Here is a 12,359-nt window from a genome sequence, read left to right as displayed (position 1 = left end):
CCTAATTATCTCCGGTCACGCCCCTCAGTCAATCAGAAAGCTTCATTTCCACGTGGAGGCCCAATTTTGACAGCTGGAGGCCATGCCTCTGGCGCCAGTGGGGGTTTGTTTTGACGCCCCATTGCTGCTCACATACTACTGGTGTCTGTGCACTCGGCGCGTGGCTGCTATACATATTAGGTATACAAAAAAGTTGTGAGCTTTTTTTGTAAAATTCAATCTTTATTCAAAAATAAACAAAAAAATATTAATCAAAGCAAAATATTCCCCGTTTGCATCAACGACCTTTTGCCATCTTTCGGGTAGCTTGCGAATTCCTTGACGATAGAAGCTCACCGACTTCGAAGCGATAAAGTCATCAATGCATTTTCGTATCTCTTCAAATCTCACGAAATGTGTAACAGCCAAATGATGCTGCAGTGATCGGAATAGATAGTAATCGGAAGGCGCCATGTCTGGGCTATACGCCGCGTGCGGGAGAAGTTCCCAGCCTAACGCAAAGATATGGTCTTGAGTCGCTTTCGCAAATGTGGTCGAGCATTGTCATGAAGCAAGATCACTTTACGACGTCCTTTGCCAATAAATGGCCTCTTTTCTTCTAATGCATCGCTCAAATTGGTCAATTGTTGTTGGTAGCGGTCTGCCGTGATTGTTTCACCCGGTTATAACAACTCGTAATACAACACACCTTTCCAATCCCACCACATAGAGCAAAACCTTCTTGGCGTGGATATTGGGCTTTGGCATCGATGTCGAAAGTTGACCAGAGTCAACCCATGATTTTCTACGTTTAGGGTTATCATAAAGAATCCACTTTTCATCGCCTGTAATGATTTTGTGCAGAAAATCTTTTTTCCGGAACTTTGAAAGCAAAGTGCAGTGAGTGTCACGCCGATGATTTTTGTTGTCTTCGGACAATTCATGCGGAACTCATCTGCCTTCCTTCTGAACCTTTCCCATCATATGTAAACGTACGGAAATGGTTTGCTGCGTAACGCCAAGCTGTTCTTCAAGCTCCTTTTCAGTTTGCGCAGAGTTTATATCCAGCAGTGCTTGCAATTCGTCCGTTTCAATCTTTTGAGGGCGTCCAGCACGCGGTTTATCTTCAAGATTGAAATCTCGTTGGCGAAATTTTTGATACCATCTTTTACATGTAGTATGACTTACAGCATTCTCTTCATATGCAGCACAAATCATTGCAGTGGCTTCAGCAGCATTTTTTTCAGATGAAACGCGAAGTGGATGGAAAATCGAATATGCTCTTTTGTTATTGCCATCATGAACACTACTGATTTTTGAGATTATGTGCATCAAACGCCAAACCGTATGGCATTTTAGAAGACCAAATGTCAACGCTTTAAAACCGCAAAAGGGCGGGAAGATATTGTTGCGGCCGTGCGGTATTCCGTTCGGTGCTGCTAAAAGATAATCAATATCAATCGATAAGAGTTTGAATAGAGGATCGGCCCTTGGCAACGCGTCGTTCTCCGACTGTTTTTCAGATTTGACGGCCAGATTTCGCGATGGCCGGACGCGTTTCTGTACCGTTGGTTTAATAAAGAGCGAGTCTTTCCTAAAACAGTGTTCTTCCTTTCCGAGAGCGCTCCGCCGAGTATCGCGATCACGGGAAGTAACGCCGCGAACGCGACAATATATAAAATTTAAATTGTTATTTCGGTTGTATGAAATCTAAAGCTCAGAACTTTTTTGTACACCTAATACATATAAAGCGTACATATATATCCGTGTCTTCGCGGAGCGCGAAGGCGATCGCGAAGCGCAGGGAAAAAATAGTGGGGGGAGGGGACAATTCGATGTTGCATCCTTAACGCGAGGCGTAGAGAAAGAAAACATAATCGAAGGTGATACCGATTTCTGCGGTGTCCCTTTGCTGTCTCACACACTCGACGCTAGTGCGTGTGAGAGATCGCGTTTCTATACGTCGCACTTTTCTTTCTTTCCTTCTCGTTCTGATTAATTATTGATTATTTAAATATGATTATTAATTATTTAATTATCGCGTAATCTTTTATATATTTTATATATTTATTATATATTATTTATTATATATTTTAAAAAAAGTTACGTAAAATTACATCTATTATTGCGGTTTTGGACATTAAATGTCTTACAACTATCTCAAGCAGCTGATATTAAAAATTATTTTAAACAATAATGAATTCGCGAAACTGTATTCAAAAATAAGGAAGATTATATTCAATAATAATAAAAAGTTATTAGTAAATAAAAATGTGAAAATCAAAATAATTTTTGAAATGAATATTATGTTGTAAATTTAAAATTTGAATTTGCAATAATGTAATTATATAAAATATTATTTCTATACGTATTATTTCACGTTACATTATATCGTATCATTTCTATATACTTACATTTAATTGTAAATCTAATAACACAAGAAGTTTATTTGCACATTGTAAATTTAAAAATGCGCGTAAAACTGTTACATGGGTCTCCAAATTATCTGCAACGATAGTTATAATTTTACATACCTTCTTTTTAAAATGTATAATAGAAGAATTACTACCCAATCATAATTAAATAATCAATTAAATCAATAATTAAATTAATTATTGATTATTTAATGCTTATCTAATTATTGATTTCACTGATTTAATTATGATTGAGTAATAATTCTTCTATTACACATTTTATAAAAAGTTATGTGTAAAATTACAACTATATATAATCACACAGATAAAAAATTATTTAAATTATTTCTTGTATACAATTACTAAAATATCATTCATTTAACATACAAAATTTATTAAATTAATTTTTTATTACAGGTTTTAACAGTTATACATTTTATTAGTTTTTCTAACAGTGTAAAATATTAATATGGTTAATACTACAAAATGTCTGATATCACTATAAAATTACTTTTTTACAAAAAAGGGTGTCAAGTATAGTAAGATTCTATTTAAACCTAAGTATTATATCATAATCTTAATAAATTCAAATAGTATCTAATATTTAACCCTAATGTGTATATCATTTATATAAAAGATTTGATATAAAAAATGTGACGCCATGTTATATCTTATTACCTCAAAAGTTAAATGTACAATTGCTTTAAAAAAAATGTAAATTAATCAATGATTCGTATTTTTGTATTATTTCTATTAAAATCTTCTTATTCTTAAACCCAAGTGATAGTAGCTTTAATTCTTTTTAAAAAATAATGATATAAAATTGCATTTAATTTAATTAATATATATATCATCTATATAAAAGATTTGATATCAAAAAAATGGCGCCAAGTTATAGTCCCATTATTTCGAAAGTTAAATGTAAAATTGCTTTTAAAAAATGTAAATCAATCAATGATTCGTATCTTTGTATTCTTAATTTTCGATGGGATTGTAACTTGGCGCCACATTTTTCATATCTAATCTTTTATATAAATGATATACACATTAGGATTGAATATTAAAATTTTACGTGTTAATTTAACTGTTAGAGTCCTGACACATAAAAAGCTTAAGTAAGATTTCAGCAGTAAAGAAATCAACGTTATGAATTTGCTACTGCTTATATTATTGTCTTACGTTTTCAACTGATTGGCTGATTCGCTTACTTCTTAAGTCTTACTGCTTAAGTTTTCTTATGTGCCACGACTCTTATTCTATTTGCCTTTTACGTTGTTCAATTGTTATTAAAAGTAACTTTATTGCGCGTTAAATTAACGTGATATCAATTATTATACAAAAATTTCCATTTACAAAAATCTTTTTAATAATAAATTTCATATTGGTACAAAAGATGTGATATGAAGAACTGGTGCCAACTTCTAATTTAATAAAATAAAAAGAGCTTTACATTGAAATACATTTTATTTTGTAGTTCATTTTTATTTGAAAAATCGTTTCATTATTTCTACAAAAAACATGATATAAAAAATTGGCACAAGCTTTTATTTAATTTTATATGAAGTAGAAAAGAAATTTTGCAAAGGTGAAAAAAGATGTTATCAATCCAAAATTAATGTTAATTTGTAGTTTCAAAAAAATTTTATTGAATTATTGTATTTGTGTTTATATAAAAATAAAAGAAAATCTGATGTGTAAGAAAAAAAAATGATGTAAAAAACTTGGTCGCATTAAACTACTTTTAATAATAATGAATTATGTAACAGACAAATAGAAAACAATTGGAATTAAAATTTAATATATTTTAAGATTTTTTATTTTTAAATTTAAAACGCGATCGCTTCCTTATGGCTCTTCGGATTCGATGTATTTCGCGGGATAACATCGGTCGGATATGGTCAGGATTATCGAAGAAAAATAAAATATCGAGAGCTTTTTGATTCTATATACAAAGATCTATATTTATCACTAACTTCATGTATTTACATTTTTACTGACTGAGTTTTGGCATGTATAATATTTACAAGTATTTGTTCCGGAATTTCGCCTTCGGTTCCGAGAAAAGCGGTGCGAGTTCCGGGAATCGTATAATAGATTCGGCTCGCGGTTGGTTCCGCGAATTCGACGCGTTCACGGTAGGCGCGGCGCGGGCGCGACGGTGCGAGGGGTTTTCGGCGCGCTTGCTATGACGAATCAGCTCGTGCGTTTCGTTGTGCGTATTGTCAGTCTGAGGTTTTGTGCTGTGATCTTTGGAATGCAGAAAACTCCCTGCTTCTTGACCGTCAGCAGCGGAAGATGCGCACAAGGGCTTGCTTTTAGAGCTCAGATTGAGAAGCTCCTCAATCTGTGATAAAGCTTGTGCGCTGTGGATGAAAGGAGCAATCGGCCAGAAGCTCCTGGCGCGATAGGAAGCACCCTAGATCGCTTTGTGTTGGATAGGACTGGAAGTGTCGAGAGCAGTACTGGACGTCTTACTGTCTCGCCGGTAATAGGTCTCGATCATTCACTGGAGTCACTTAATATACCCGAGTAGGCCGTCGATCGGGAGTAATCGGGTACTGGTCGGCCGAACTCGGGTCGGGGTAGTTCCGGAGGATGCTCTCGTCAGAATATTCGCGATAATTCGCCGACCGCGCTCGATTATTCCGCGAAGATGTGGCGCGATCGGCAGCGGGGCCGGCGGCGGTGGCCTAACCGGTGCGTGTTTATTCACGCTCTGCGCACGTGAAGCCGTGTGATCTCCGTTTTGCTTCGTCTGATATTCGATATGATTTTACGACGGTGGGATCGCGGAAGGATCGCCGTGTCGATGCCCCGACGGTTGATCGGTTGGGGACCCTTAATATTATTTTAAACAATGGTGGGTTGAGTCGGGTGTCGTTACAAATTTCTTTTTTAATATTAACTAAATAAAATTAGTGAAATATATAATTAATTATTAATTAATGAAACATTTTTTACATAAATAATGTAAGAAACTTAAGAGTTTATTTTACTAGAATCTAATATAAATGCATGTGTTTTAATATTTATTAATAAATTTTTTTAATATTATATATTTACATATAATGTTAAAGAAAATTATATAAAAATTATAAAAAAATTATTTACAAATATTTTTAAAAGTAATATATACATTATTAATGTAAAAAGATAAACAGTAAGAGTGCAATATAATATAGTAAGTGTACGTGTTTTAATGCGACTTGGGCGCGCCAAGTTTTTGTACATAGTTTTTTTTTCTTACACATCAGATTTTCTTTTATATTTTATTTTTATATAAACACAAGTACAATAATTCAATAAAATTTTTTTTGGTAACTACAAATTGACATTAATTTTGGATTGATAACATCTTTTTTCACCTTTGCAAAGTTTCTTTTCTACTTCATATAATTAAAAGTTTGCCAATTTTTGATATCATGTTTTTTATAGAAATAATGAAACAATTTTTCAAATAAAAATGAACTACAAAATAAAATGTATTTCAATGTAAAGCTCTTTTTATTTTATTAAATTAAAAGTTGGCGCCAGTTTTTCATATCTTCACATCTTTTGATCAATATGGAATTTATTATTAAAAAGATTTTTGTAGATGGAAATTTTTATATAAAATTCTTTCTTTTACATAAATAAGAAAACGAGCGCGTGAACTTGGCGTTATTTTTTACCCTTTTTAAAAGGTAATTTTATTAGGATATCATTCATTTTTAGTAACAAATAGTATTTTTATATAGTATTATTTAGCATATTTGAAACATTTTTTTACTTTATATATACTAGAAAAAACAATCAGTATTCAGTCATTATTTTTTAATAATCTTTTTTAAAAAATATATATACACATTTTTTTGCTCCTCTAGACCATTTTTTTTTTTTTTGTTAATTTGCGCATCATGTCTACCCATCCATTAGACGTTTCATCTCTACATATACTTATATAATGACCATCTTCAATAGATGATCCATGATCAAAAATGGCATTCATTACCTTATAAAATTATAGTGATATTGTAGTTGTTGGTACTGCACGCAAATTAAATTGATCTATTTTATTAATTTACCATTTTGTTCTGAAAATAATTGTAAATAAATAGTAAATATTTCTCGGGTCAATGTTAATTCTTTTTTAAATATTGTATCTTTCCCTGTACAATTTTTACATAGGTGAGAGTGACCTATGTAAAAGATACTATCTCGAAAAAGTAATATTCAATAAATCATTAAAATCATAATTGTCTTTCTTTAAATTAGTAATAGAAATTGAAATAAAAATATTATCATTAGTAATAATTGTATTATCACAAGTTTTGCATTGTATAGTGGAACGTATTTGATGCTTAACTAGATTTTTTATATAATCATATTTTTCACAGATAGCTATGAAAAATTCAGATGCATCTTGTTTTATATAGCTAGAAAAATTATCTCCTAAATCTTGTCGTACTGTAAATGTATTCAAATCAGATATTCCGTTTTCATATTGATTCATTAATATACCTAAAATATTTAATTTATCACACTCAAAAATTTGTTTTCTAATAACATTTAAATGCAAAAGACATTACAAAACTGCATTTGCGTAAGATGAAACTTTATCTTTATTTTGGAATCCATGTATTATCCAAACAGTATTTTTTTGAACTGTTTCATGTGATTCTTGAACAGAAGAAATAACTTTTGGTAATGTCCATAAAATATCTTTTATTTTAGTATATTTTTGTTTTGAAATAATAATCAATTTCGCTTCTGATTTATACGTTTGTTTTAATAGATTATATTTAATAATTGCATCTTCACTAGCTTTTATAGATGAGGGATCGTAATTAATTAAATATAAACCTTCTCTAGATGTTATTCATGACAAAGCAATATAAATTTGCCCTGCATTAAATACAGAATTACCGATGTTCATAATAGCATTTTGTAAACTTAATCCTTGGCTTTTATGAATAACGATAACTTAATGATAATGGAAATTGTTTTCTGATAACATAAGCTCTATCCATCACTTGAAATTTAATGTTGACTCTTTCAATCAAGTATTCTGAACCTGTAGGTAATAAAAGTTTGATCTTTTCTACATATTCAGTATTTATATCTTGAACAATTGATATTATTTTCGCGATTGTACTATTTACCAATCCCAAACTAGCATCAATATTACGTCTTATCATTACTTTTGTTCCAATCTTAATAATAATTTGTTTCGAAAGTTCAGCTGTTCTAGTATCATCTTCATCATTTTTCGATAATATTTTCAATACTTTCTTTTTTATGTATGGAATACAATTTATCATGTCTTCAGCAATTAATAATATTTTTTTTAATTAATACGATTCGACATTGCAGTGTTTAAAATATTACACATATGACAAGTAGGAAGTAAACACATAGTGTCAATTGGTAAATGATAATAAAATTACATATTTCATGCAATCTTGAATTAAAAGAAGTATTCGTAAAAGATATTTTTCTATTTTGAAGAATTTCGTGATTTGAATTTGTCAATAAACCAATACGAATACGCGATAACAATTCATGATAAGCCATATCTCCTTGCTGTCGCATATTAATTGTCAATCGTATTCAAATAATGTAGTCCACAAATTAATGGTTCCTAAAGTGCCAATATATTTATCAATTTTTTTCTTTCAATAAATGAACAAAAACAAAATCTTCATGTACAGAAGGTAATTGAAGAAGATTTCCAAATAAAAGAATATGTTTTCTACCAACCAGCCATCATTACATTCAGTAGTGTCATATATTTCGGATAATCGAAGATGTATATACATTAAAATTAAATTAGATATCATTGATATTTCATCTATTATAAAAAGTATAACCATTTAAGTATAATCATTTAAATCCGCTCGTAGAACTTTCAATACATGATCAAATAATTGTTTATATTTAGGAGTATGATCATTTAACAAGTAATTGGAACACTCTGTGAATTGTCAAACCATCTATATTAAATGCTGCAATATCTATAGGTACTGCTACAGCAGTTTCTTTATTAAGATTTTGTTTTATCCAACATTTAATAGTCTTAATTAAAAAACTTTTTCCAGTATCACCTTCACCGCTAACATATAATCATAATACTGATTTATTTAATTTAATAATGCTAATAACTCTATCAAATACTCTCTTTTCATCCGTGTTTAATTTTATTATATTTTATATCATTTCAGAAACATCCTCTTCTTTAATTTTAGCTCCAAGATCTTTAAAATCCTGCATTTCACCTACTTCTATATTTTGCACACCTATTGCATTTTCTGGATCATCTTGAGATGCATCTTGTTGTTTTTACAATTCATTATCTAGATATTTCTGAATTAATTGCTATTTTGCAATTTCAAATGCCGTTAACATATAACATAACATATAATTACAACATGCAACATATAACATATAACATATTATTTATGTTGTTTTATGTTATATGTTATTAATTTATTATGTTTTATGTTATGTTTTTTTATGTTATTTATGTTTAATTAATTTATGTTTAATGTAATAATTTGTTAATAATTGTTAATAAATGTTAATAATTTGTTATAAAAATTTAATACATTTGTGGTCAGTAGTCTAATAATATAATAAAAATCTAATAATTTAATTTGTTGTAAAAATCTAATTCTATTTCTATTTCTTATTTTATTTCTTCAATGTATTATATATTATTACAATATTACTTATTATTATATGTGACACACGTTATATCTTCTTTTTTATTAATCAATATGTATAACTTCACATGAAGGATATCTGTCAAAGATCAAATAAAAAAAATGAGCGTTGCAAGAGCTCATACAAAGACATTCATTAGCGCCTCTTGCGACAGAAAAAAGAGAATCACGACGACGACCAGGACGTTTCTTAAATTTATCAATTTGAATTTTGCGTCACGATTGCGTCGCGATATCTCAGTTTGTAGAACACGGAGAAAAAAAATAAAAACACTTTTTTTATATAATTTGATACTCAATCGATTAAGCGTAATTAAAATTTAATCAATGCAGTCATTGCTGAGATATGAAAATGTAGACCGAGTTCATCCCGAGGTCTCGCGTAAATAAAGTCACGGGCGTCTCACCGCCGTTCTACGCGAACTTCGCTGCAAACTTGGCGTCGAGAGATCACCCGTGGTCTCTTGATATTATACAGTATACTAAGTGTAAGTTGGTACAATACGTCTTCTTGTAACGTAGTAGTATGCGTAGTAGACTATTGTGAACATATTATTAATGATTTATGTAGAGCGATATAATTTCAATATTGATAAAGTTATAAGAATATGAAAAAAATTTATTAAATTAAATTTTTTCATTTTGTACTGTTTGTACCTTTAAGTTTTTTAAATTAAATTTTTTATTCAATTAAAATAATTAATTATGAAAAAATTAATGTACATGTATTTAAATTAAAAATACTATATGGAAACATATGACAGAATATTATACATTTAGTTAGAATGAAAGCTACTGCTACTTGAGTTGAATACATAGTATTTAAGTTAAATAATTTTATGATTACCATTATATTTTTAAAGAAAATTAGAATTACTATCATTTGGGTCAGAATAAGAATGTGTCCAGCCCAGAGTAAATATTATTTAATTATAAAATTAAGAATTAAGAATTTAAATGGATGAGAATTGAATAGGCTCGGAAGGACGAACAACTGCTCTCTCGAGAGTCAGGCGTAGAAACGATCTCGAGTCGAACGCATTGTTTATGTCTCGGCACTGAATCAACGATAAAGAATCGCTATGACGCCTCGCTGTAGACGTACGTTCGTCGTTTTTTTGGTAAAGAAACTTAATTCTTATTACCAGGGAAAGACCTCGTGTGATCAATGGGATGGGGAAAAGAGATCGATTTTTATTTTCTTTTTAAATTAAACATTGATTTTAATTGGTAAAATAAAGATACATAATAAAGAGCGGAAGAAACAAGAGAAGAAATATTTGTGTAGGTGTATGTAGGTGTGTGTGCGTGATAGCGCGGGTGTTACATAAGTACGGAGGACATTGAGGATTCTTATGAGGGAGAGTATGAATGTATGAGTGAATCTTTGCTAATCCTACCCGGTAATACAATTAATATTCTCTAGTTAATTTAACTAGTAAGTTAACTTAACTAGTAGTAGTAATTACACAATAAGCAAATAAAGGAAGATTACAAAAATATAATAAGAAAAATTATAAAAATTGTATATAATATGTGTATAGTGTGACTGAAGATTTATTGGATGAGGGTTAAGGAGGGGAATTTTCAGAATGTTCCGCGGGAGGTGGGATTATTAAATCGGATAGGATGGGATTCCTCGTCTTTTAAATCCTCAAAAAGAGATTCGCTATCAAAAATAGAGGACCTGGGGATAGGGCGTGAAAGTCGATGAAATATTCTGCATCGGATGGATGCACGGGAGAATAACTACAATCAGTTGATATTGACGTTGTGTCGGGGCGGAAGGAGGAATAGAGTTAGATGAATGTGCTGAAGGTTGGTTTAGGGAGGATTCAGGAATAGTATTAGCTAATGTTGATAATTCAATCTATTCTTTTATCTGTTTAAACTTCTTGATTCGGCCCTGACTTTTCTGTCGATTCCAAACCATCAGAACGACGACGATGAGGAAAAAGGCTTGATCAATGAAGAGAGGTGTGAATGCGTATGAGAAAGAGAAAAGAAAAGAACAACGGGAGCCTCGCATAGCTCAGACCAGTTCAAAGAGAGGGAAAGAAAAGAAAAGAACAACGGGAGCTTCGCATAGCTCAAACCAGTTCAAAGAGAGAGAAAGAAAAGGGAAGAACAACGGGAGCTTCGCATAGTTCAAACCAGTTCAAAGAGAGAGATAAAGGAAAGGGAAGAACAACGGGAGCCTCGCATAGCTCAGACCAGTTCAGAGAGAGAGAGAAAGGAAAGAGAAGAACAACGGAAGCTTCGCATAGCTCAGACCAGTTCAAAGAGAGAGAGAAAAGAAAGGAAAGAATAGATTAGAATGTCATGGAGCAGAGAAAAGAAATAAAAATCTGAAAATTTATAATTGATTGATAATTAATGAATGTAGAACTCACTGTAGATTAGCGGGGGTGGTTATCTCGAAAGAGCAAGTCTCGATTTCTCTTCAGAAAGTTGGGATCTTCGTGCCCTAAGTCGAACGGTTCGAATGGTTGATTGAATGGATAGAAGACACTAATGAAAAATTACTTAATAATGCTGTCACGGTTCGAAACCAGCCTTATTTATATGGGATCAGGATCTCAATCTTGGTTGAGGGGCAAGGGCAATGACAGGAACTCTGAGATGTGTGTGCGTGCGTGCGTGCGTGCGTGCGTGCGTGCGTGCGTGCGTGCGTGCGTGCGTGCGTGCGTGCGTGCGTGCGTGCGTGCGTGCGTGCGTGCGTGCGTGCGTGCGTGCGTGCGTGCGTGCGTGCGTGCGTGCGTGCGTGCGTGCGTGCGTGCGTGCGTGCGTGCGTGTGTGTGTGTGTGTGTGTGTGTGTGTGTGTGTGTGTGTGTGTATGTGTGTGTGAAGGTAAGATGTTTACATTAGATGTCTCCTTTGCTTCTGCTTGGCACGTGCCAAGGACAGTATTCGGACTTGCGACGGCTCTAACTCGGGACTAATAATAATAATAATTTTTTGCATATTCTATTTAAAATTCTTTTAAATTTCTTTTACAATTAAGCGTATTATTATAATAGTCAGAGTGGTTGCAAATCTTTCTTGAAATTCAATATAATTCCGTATATTATCAATGAAAGAAGAAATCAATATTCTTATATAAAGAAATTATATTCGATCGGAAAGAAAAGAATCGTGGAGTCCACTGGATGTAACAAGAATAAGAAGAATTCTTCAATGGAAATACAAAGATACGTATCACTTCGGTTTTATTTTTCAAAAGAAGTTATACATGTAATTGATGAGATAATGAGATATTATAACT

The 12,359-nt window shown here is 31.8% G+C and overlaps 1 protein-coding gene and 1 pseudogene across 11 annotated transcripts in view; one reads left to right on the top strand and one right to left on the bottom strand.

Annotated features, from left to right (window-relative positions):
- LOC105422411 (lachesin) overlaps nucleotides 1-12,359 on the top strand; it is a 707,047-nt gene that overhangs the window by 530,679 nt on the left and 164,009 nt on the right. The window lies entirely within an intron of this gene.
- Nucleotides 6,605-7,714, bottom strand: LOC148935217 (ATP-dependent DNA helicase PIF1-like; annotated as a pseudogene).

Source organism: Pogonomyrmex barbatus, unplaced genomic scaffold, assembly GCF_055798465.1.
Source record: "Pogonomyrmex barbatus isolate J1 unplaced genomic scaffold, ASM5579846v1 scaffold5, whole genome shotgun sequence".
Classification (NCBI taxonomy): Eukaryota; Metazoa; Arthropoda; class Insecta; order Hymenoptera; family Formicidae; genus Pogonomyrmex; species Pogonomyrmex barbatus.
The sequence above is the reverse complement of the archived record's forward strand: the minus strand, read 5'-3'. Positions and strand labels throughout refer to the sequence as shown.